Source organism: Cricetulus griseus, chromosome 4 (assembly GCF_003668045.3).
Source record: "Cricetulus griseus strain 17A/GY chromosome 4, alternate assembly CriGri-PICRH-1.0, whole genome shotgun sequence".
NCBI lineage: Eukaryota > Metazoa > Chordata > Mammalia > Rodentia > Cricetidae > Cricetulus > Cricetulus griseus.
Window position 1 is genome coordinate 205050516 of NC_048597.1, and position 6448 is coordinate 205056963.

At 44.6% G+C, this 6448-nt stretch overlaps 1 long non-coding RNA gene across 1 annotated transcript in view; it reads right to left on the reverse strand.

The window, feature by feature from the left end:
- LOC107978652 overlaps positions 1-1998 on the reverse strand; it is a 36528-nt gene extending 34530 nt beyond the window's left edge. The window contains exons 1-2 of the long non-coding RNA XR_004769720.1: positions 1812-1998; positions 1260-1390 (exon numbers count right to left, since the gene is read on the reverse strand). This is a non-coding gene — a long non-coding RNA (uncharacterized LOC107978652). The remainder of the gene's footprint in view (positions 1-1259; positions 1391-1811) is intronic.
- Between the last annotated feature and the right edge of the window lie 4450 nt (positions 1999-6448).

Here is a 6448-nt window from a genome sequence, read left to right on the forward strand (position 1 = left end):
ACCAGAGTTCAGCTTATTTTTAGCAGAATATGAAACACTTTGTCTTCTGGAATCAGGAGATGGGAAGGCTTTGCTATAAATTTTAGCAAGTCAACTCTGTAAAAGTCTCCCTTCCTCATCCAGTGGAAAATTAAAATATTTGAGAATTGCAAGAATGAAGGTATTATTTAAAAAAAAAGAGTGAAAAATTTAAGCATTTGGACCACAAAGCTGGGGGGGGGAGGTTATGTTAAGAAATATATCAAACCCAAGCTTCATAATTAAAGTCTTTATGTCCCTAGGCAGTGGCCACGGCAGAAGGCTGGACTCCTGGCAAGTACTACCCCAACTCAGTGGCACTTTACCACCTCACTCCTGACATTGCATTGTGGTGACATCTTGCTTTATCACCACACTGCATCTCAAGAAATACTTGTGATGCATAAGAAGAAATTAGTGGCCGGGCACTGGTGGTGCACACCTTTAATCCCAGCACTCAGGAGGCAGAGGCAGGCAGATCTCTGTGAGTTCAAGGCCAGCCTGGTCTCCAGAGGGAGTGCCAGGATAAGGCTCCAAAGCTACACAGAGAAACCCTGTCTCGAAAAAACAAACAAAACAAAAAAAAAAATTAGCCACGTGGGCACCACTATGGCACAGCAACCACGTCCCATGTGATACATTACTTTTCCTCGGGCACATGAACAAGCATCCAGTTACTACACAGGGTACCATGACGGACAGACGATGCCATCCAAGTCCGGCTTGGGCTTTCTAAGAGTATGGGTGAAGGCTGCTTACAAGACTATAGGTGACACCCCAGACAGATGAATCACCAAAAGTCCTACTCCATCAGGGCTGACTCCTCACAGCACATTTATCATGGGGTCCTACAGCTAACTTTTTGTGTCTTGAATGCTGTACTCTAGATGCCCCCGAGACCACCTGCAGCTGCGTAGCAAGAGGGAGGGGAGGGTGGGATCTTCTCCCCTTAGTCCCCCTGTGGTCCCCCCAGATAGGGAGTGCTAACAGTCCATCACCCCCGCCACAGACCCAGCTATCACTGTGTTCTGCTTATTTCCTCGTTCCTTCTTACCATTCCTGGGCCAAAGTTATCACTGGTCCATTGTTGGTGATGGTGTAGTCATGTCAGGGCCATACCTGACAACATTACTTTTTCCCGTATTAATCTCACCAATGTTTTCCATGTATCTATTCAATCTTTGCATTCATTTCACAAAATGTACATGTCTGCACAGATTATAGATAGATATTTGCTTTACCTGGGCAACTGTTTGCTCACGGTGAAGCCATTTCTGGTTCCGGGTAGGCTCGTCATGGCTGTGTGCAGCATGTGGTGTGGGAGAGAGCTTACTAGCATTCATGAGGCTCTGGCTAGTCCCCCGGCACTTTACTGGAAAGAGAGAGCAAGAGCTAGAGTGAGCGGGAGTGGGGTGGGGTGGGTGTAACATGTTAGCTCTCCAAATCGGGAGGCTGACAAAGAGGTCAACCGGGGCTGCAGAGTGAGACTCTGTCCCCCAAAATAAAAAGACTTAAAACTCAAAATGTCGAAGATACTCCAAGCTTCTTGTTAGAGAAGCCAGAAGCAGGGAAAACTTCAGGCCACACCAACACATGTCTCACTTAAGTCCCTGAGACACATTCCCAAAGTCACATGGCATGAATAAAATATTTCCCCCAAGAAATACTTCTTCCATTTCTTATTTCTTGTCCATTTTGATAAGCCTCTGGAAGTGCAGGCTTCTAATGAACTCCCTGGTGCTTTCTCAGATTGCCTCCACAGGGGACCAGAGCAAGGAGAGAAGCGCAATTACCTTGATTCAAGTGCTTTCTTGAAGAGTTGAGCATTAAGACAAATGGAACCATTAGCAGGTTCCCACACTTGCGCTCTTAAGCAAGCACTTCTGAGTTTTAAAACATTCCGGCTTTTCCTGGCGAGAGGAATCAAACCTACTTGCTTGCTAGACAAATGCTCTGTCACTGAGCTACACGCCCAGCTCCTCAAGTCTATTTCCTGTAGAGAGAAATGCAAAGATCCTTAAGCACAGAGGGCGATGGCTTTGGGCAAATGTACACACTCAGGCAACCGTCACCCGAATGAAGGCGAGGTTTCCATTACACACCGGCTGCTTTACTGCTGGCCTGTCGCCTCTTCTTTTTAGCTGTTGGTTGTTCTTTCCTTCTCTGATTTACCTCTATTTTATACCATCCTATCGTTTGACATTTGTGCTGTTTCTAGTTTGGGGCTTGTTCTAGTTGACAGCCAAAGTTAACTAGGACAGGGCTATTATTACTAATAGAAACATGAAAGTACAGCATCGAGTAATCCCTTAAAAGTCTTTTTGTGGTCCCAAGTCTTCACTGCTTTTTGGCAAATGCCCATGGAAAGAATTGCCAGGTCATAGCATACATGCATACTGAACTTTTTTTTCTTGCATTATTGCATGCATGTGGATTCCTGCCGTAGCACACACATGAGATTAAAGGACAGAAAACAGGAGTTGATGCTCTTCTCCCATTATGTGGGTCCTGGGGACCAAACTCAGCTTGTCAGTTTTGACAGAAAATGCCCTTTCCTGCCAGCCTATGTCACTAATGCCTATGTCAACTGTCACGACTACTGTCCACTGTTTTCCAAGTGGCGATTCCCCAGTGTCTGTAATGTCATCAAGGCTGTGTTACCAGTCTTTTAAACAAGAGCTTTTGTGTGTGTGCTTAGCAGAGGGGCTGTACCATTTTAAAGATGGGGGGGGTTATCTGTTACTTATTTTTAAGTATTTTGCATATACTTATTTTAAGTATTTAAGTATTTTAAGTATATGTTCCCTGGGGAACTCACTGTGTAGACCAGGAGAGCCTTGAACTCAGAGATCCACCTGCCTCTGCTGGGATTAAAGGCGTGCATGCACCCCATGCCCAACTCGCCTGTCACATTCTTTTGTTGTTTCTGAGATAAGGACCTGGGCACAGACTAACCTTTAACTGGCTTCACTAAATGTTGAGGATGACCTTGGATTTCCTTCTGATCTTTCTGCTTCCACTTCCTGAGTGCTGGGATTGCAGGTATAACCACCAAGGCCAGTGAATTCCATGACAGGGATGGCACCTGGGCCTTCTTCAGGCTCAGCAAGTATTCTACCAGCTGAGCTGGACCCCCAGTTCTGCCTCTCTAGTCAGTAGAAGATTAACTACATACAGAAGCTGAGGCAGCTATGGGAGGAAGGGACAGCTGGATAAAAGCAGTGGATTTGGATCTTTCCAAATGGTTAAAATTTTCTTAGGACAATTATAAAAGTGATTGTTGGTTTTGTTTTGTTTTTAAAGTGATTGTTTTACTTGTAAAAGGCTCCATTAATAGGGTTTCTGTCCCTCCTCCCCATAACAGGTTTCCTCACCAACATAGTGAGTCAGATCAAGCCTAACAGAAAAAAAAAAAAAAAAAATACAAGGTTTGCTTGAGCAAAGCACCTCTCGTGCGAGTTCTCCAGTCCCAGTGATTGAGGCTGGAGAAGCCACACACCCGAACTAAAGTGTGTGTGGGGATTATATAGGTTGTAGGCGAAGGGCGATGGTGTGTCCACCACAAGCTGGGTTTGTGTCCAAGCATGGTCAAAAGCTGGAATGCTTAGGTGGGGTCTTAGGCTGCTGATGGTAACAGGGGAGGGAGTTGCAATAGTCACCAAGAATGTGGAACTGGGCTTTTTGGCTCCTTTTCTTTGTTGGAGATTCTTTGAGAGGGCAGTTTGGAGAGAGACAGACAGGAATGGGGCTTTCCAGATCATGCAGGGGCGAGGTGGAGGTTCCAACTGAACATCCAAGTATTAGTTCAGCTTGAAGTTTGAAAAATGACTGTATTTACAGGGCTAGAGAGATGGCTCAGGAGATAAGAGCATGGAATGATCTTACAGAGGACCTGGGTTCAATTCCCAGCACCCACATGACATTTTATAACCATCTGTATCTCCAGTTCCAGGGATCTGTCACCCTCTTCTGGCCTCAAGGCATACACTATACATGCAGGCAAAGCATATAAAAATAAATGGAAGAGGGCTGGAGAGATGGCTCAGAGGTTAAGAGCACTGCCTACTCTTCCAGAGGACCTGAGTTCAATTCCCAGCAACCATATGGTGGCTCACAACCATCTGTAATGAGATCTGGTGCCCTCTTCTGGCCTGCAGGCATATATGTGGGCAGGACACTGTATACATCATAAATACATCTTTAAAAAAATAAATGGAAGAATTTTAAAAGCTGTAGTTTTGAAACTCTGCATAAAACCAAGGTCTTGGAAAAGATTTAAAGTTATCACAGCCTACATAGCAGCTTCCTTCCTTCCTTCTTTCCTTCCTTTCTTTCTTTTTTTTTTTTTTTTTTGCTGAGACAGGGTTTCTCTGTGTAATAGCCTTGGCTGTCCTGGAACTCAATCTTTAGACCAGGCTAGGCTCGAACTCTCAGAGATCCACCTGCCTTTGCCTCGCAAAAGCTGGGATTAAAGGCATGCACCACCACTGCCCAGCACATATTTCCTTAATATAGAGTTACGTTTTCAGGCATGACATCTTATTCGAGGGTTATCAAGCTTGTATTGTAACAGATATGTCTTAAAGGTCTACTCATTATTTTTTCCTTCACAAGCCAGTACATTCAAAACATAAAGACACTTGTTTCAGAGAGAAAAAATGATCTCTAGATTCCTTCCAGATTCTGTCAATGCAAACAAAGTCCACATTGAAACATCAACAAAGTATTCGTGATTGTTAATTGGATTTGTGTTTTGATTGTCGTTCGGGAATCTCACTCAACGTTTCAATAAGCTAGGGAAGAGTGCTCTACCATTAAGCCAGATGTCCAGTCTGTAACATAATTATCCAGTTGATTCAGCAGCATCCATTCCCAATTGCTTTCCCTTTTATCCCCGCCCCCACACCCTCTGTTTCCCCCTCTATTTAGTAAATTAAAAACAAAAACAACAACCTGCATCTCTGGAGCCAGCTGTAGTTGTGTACATCTGTAACCCCAGCACTTGGGAAATAAAAGCAGGAAGATCAGGAGTTCAAGGTCATCCTTGAGGATATAGTGAGTTCCAGGCCATCCTGGGCTACAAGAAACATTGTCTCAAACAAACAACAAAACCTATCAAGCAACAAAAAAAAACCAAAATCCCCAAAAGCACAGGGCTAAGAGCTCTTGGTAACAGCAATTGCATGCAAACCTGTTGATCCTAGTCCTGTCCCAGAACCTGGATTAGGTGGAGTACATCTAGGATCCTAGCATTTCTAGGGCAAGATGTCAGGCAAGAACAGGAAGCTAGCCTGGAGCAGCCAGCATGGCAGAAACAAGGGGCCTTGCCTTAAAAACCAGGTGTGAAAACTAGCTCCAGAAAAATATCCTGGGACCTCCACAGGCTGTATCATAGTCATGCCCAATCTCATTCACATAAAATGTGTGTGTGTGTGTGTGTGTGTGTGTGTGTGTGTGTGTGTGTGTGTGTGTGTGATGAGTACATGTGCCTGCAGTGGCCAGAGGAATCAGATTTTCCCTAGATATGGAATTATAGGTGGCTGTGAGCTATTTGATGTGGGAGCTGGGGATTGAACTCAGGTCCTCTGGAAGAGCAGTACATGCTCTCTTAATCACTGAGCCAACTCTCCAGCCAATAAAAACAACAACTATTAATAATAATAGTAACATTTATTATTATTTTGAGACAGGTTCTCTCTGTGTCATCCTGGCAGGCCTAGAACTCTCTATGTAAACCAGACTGGCCCTGAACTCATGAGATTCTCCTGCTTCTTCTCTCATGCGCTAGAATTAAAGGTGTTAAGTCACCATGCCTGGCTAAAAATGATTTAAACAAAATAAAGCCTTTATTTCTGGTTTTCCTTTATGTTGCAAAGCAGCAGTGTGACATAGTTCTGGCCCATCAGATAGATTCTTGGTACAAAGGAGGCACACCCACCCAGTCAAAAAGTCAAAGTCTGGGCAAAGAAAAACAGTCCTTTTGCCCTCCGTTTTGCCCTCCGTTTGCTCGAGATAGAGAACACAGGTCTGTTCAGGAATGGTGTCACCTCAGAGCCCGAGAAAGAGGACCCGAGAATAAGGCCTCATGCTGACCATGCCCAGAGCAGGAGGCTGGGAGCCTGGTTCAGGATGGCACTGATGACTTGCTGGGCCAACTCTGGACTTCCCGTCTGACTGACTCGTCATGGTGTGGGACAATAAAGAAGCCTCTGTGGCGGTAGAGCTGGGTTTCTGAGCTTTGCTGCCAAGCATGTGTCAGCTGATTGACTCGTGTTTGAATGTTGCCGTGAAGTCAGCCACTTGCATCACACACCAACATCCTCTTTATTCGGCACTGATTTTAAAGGAACTCTTGAGACAATTGTATTTTAGCTTTTTAGTGAATTATCTTGGAAACCAAATTAAAAATGTTGATGCCAGGATAACATGC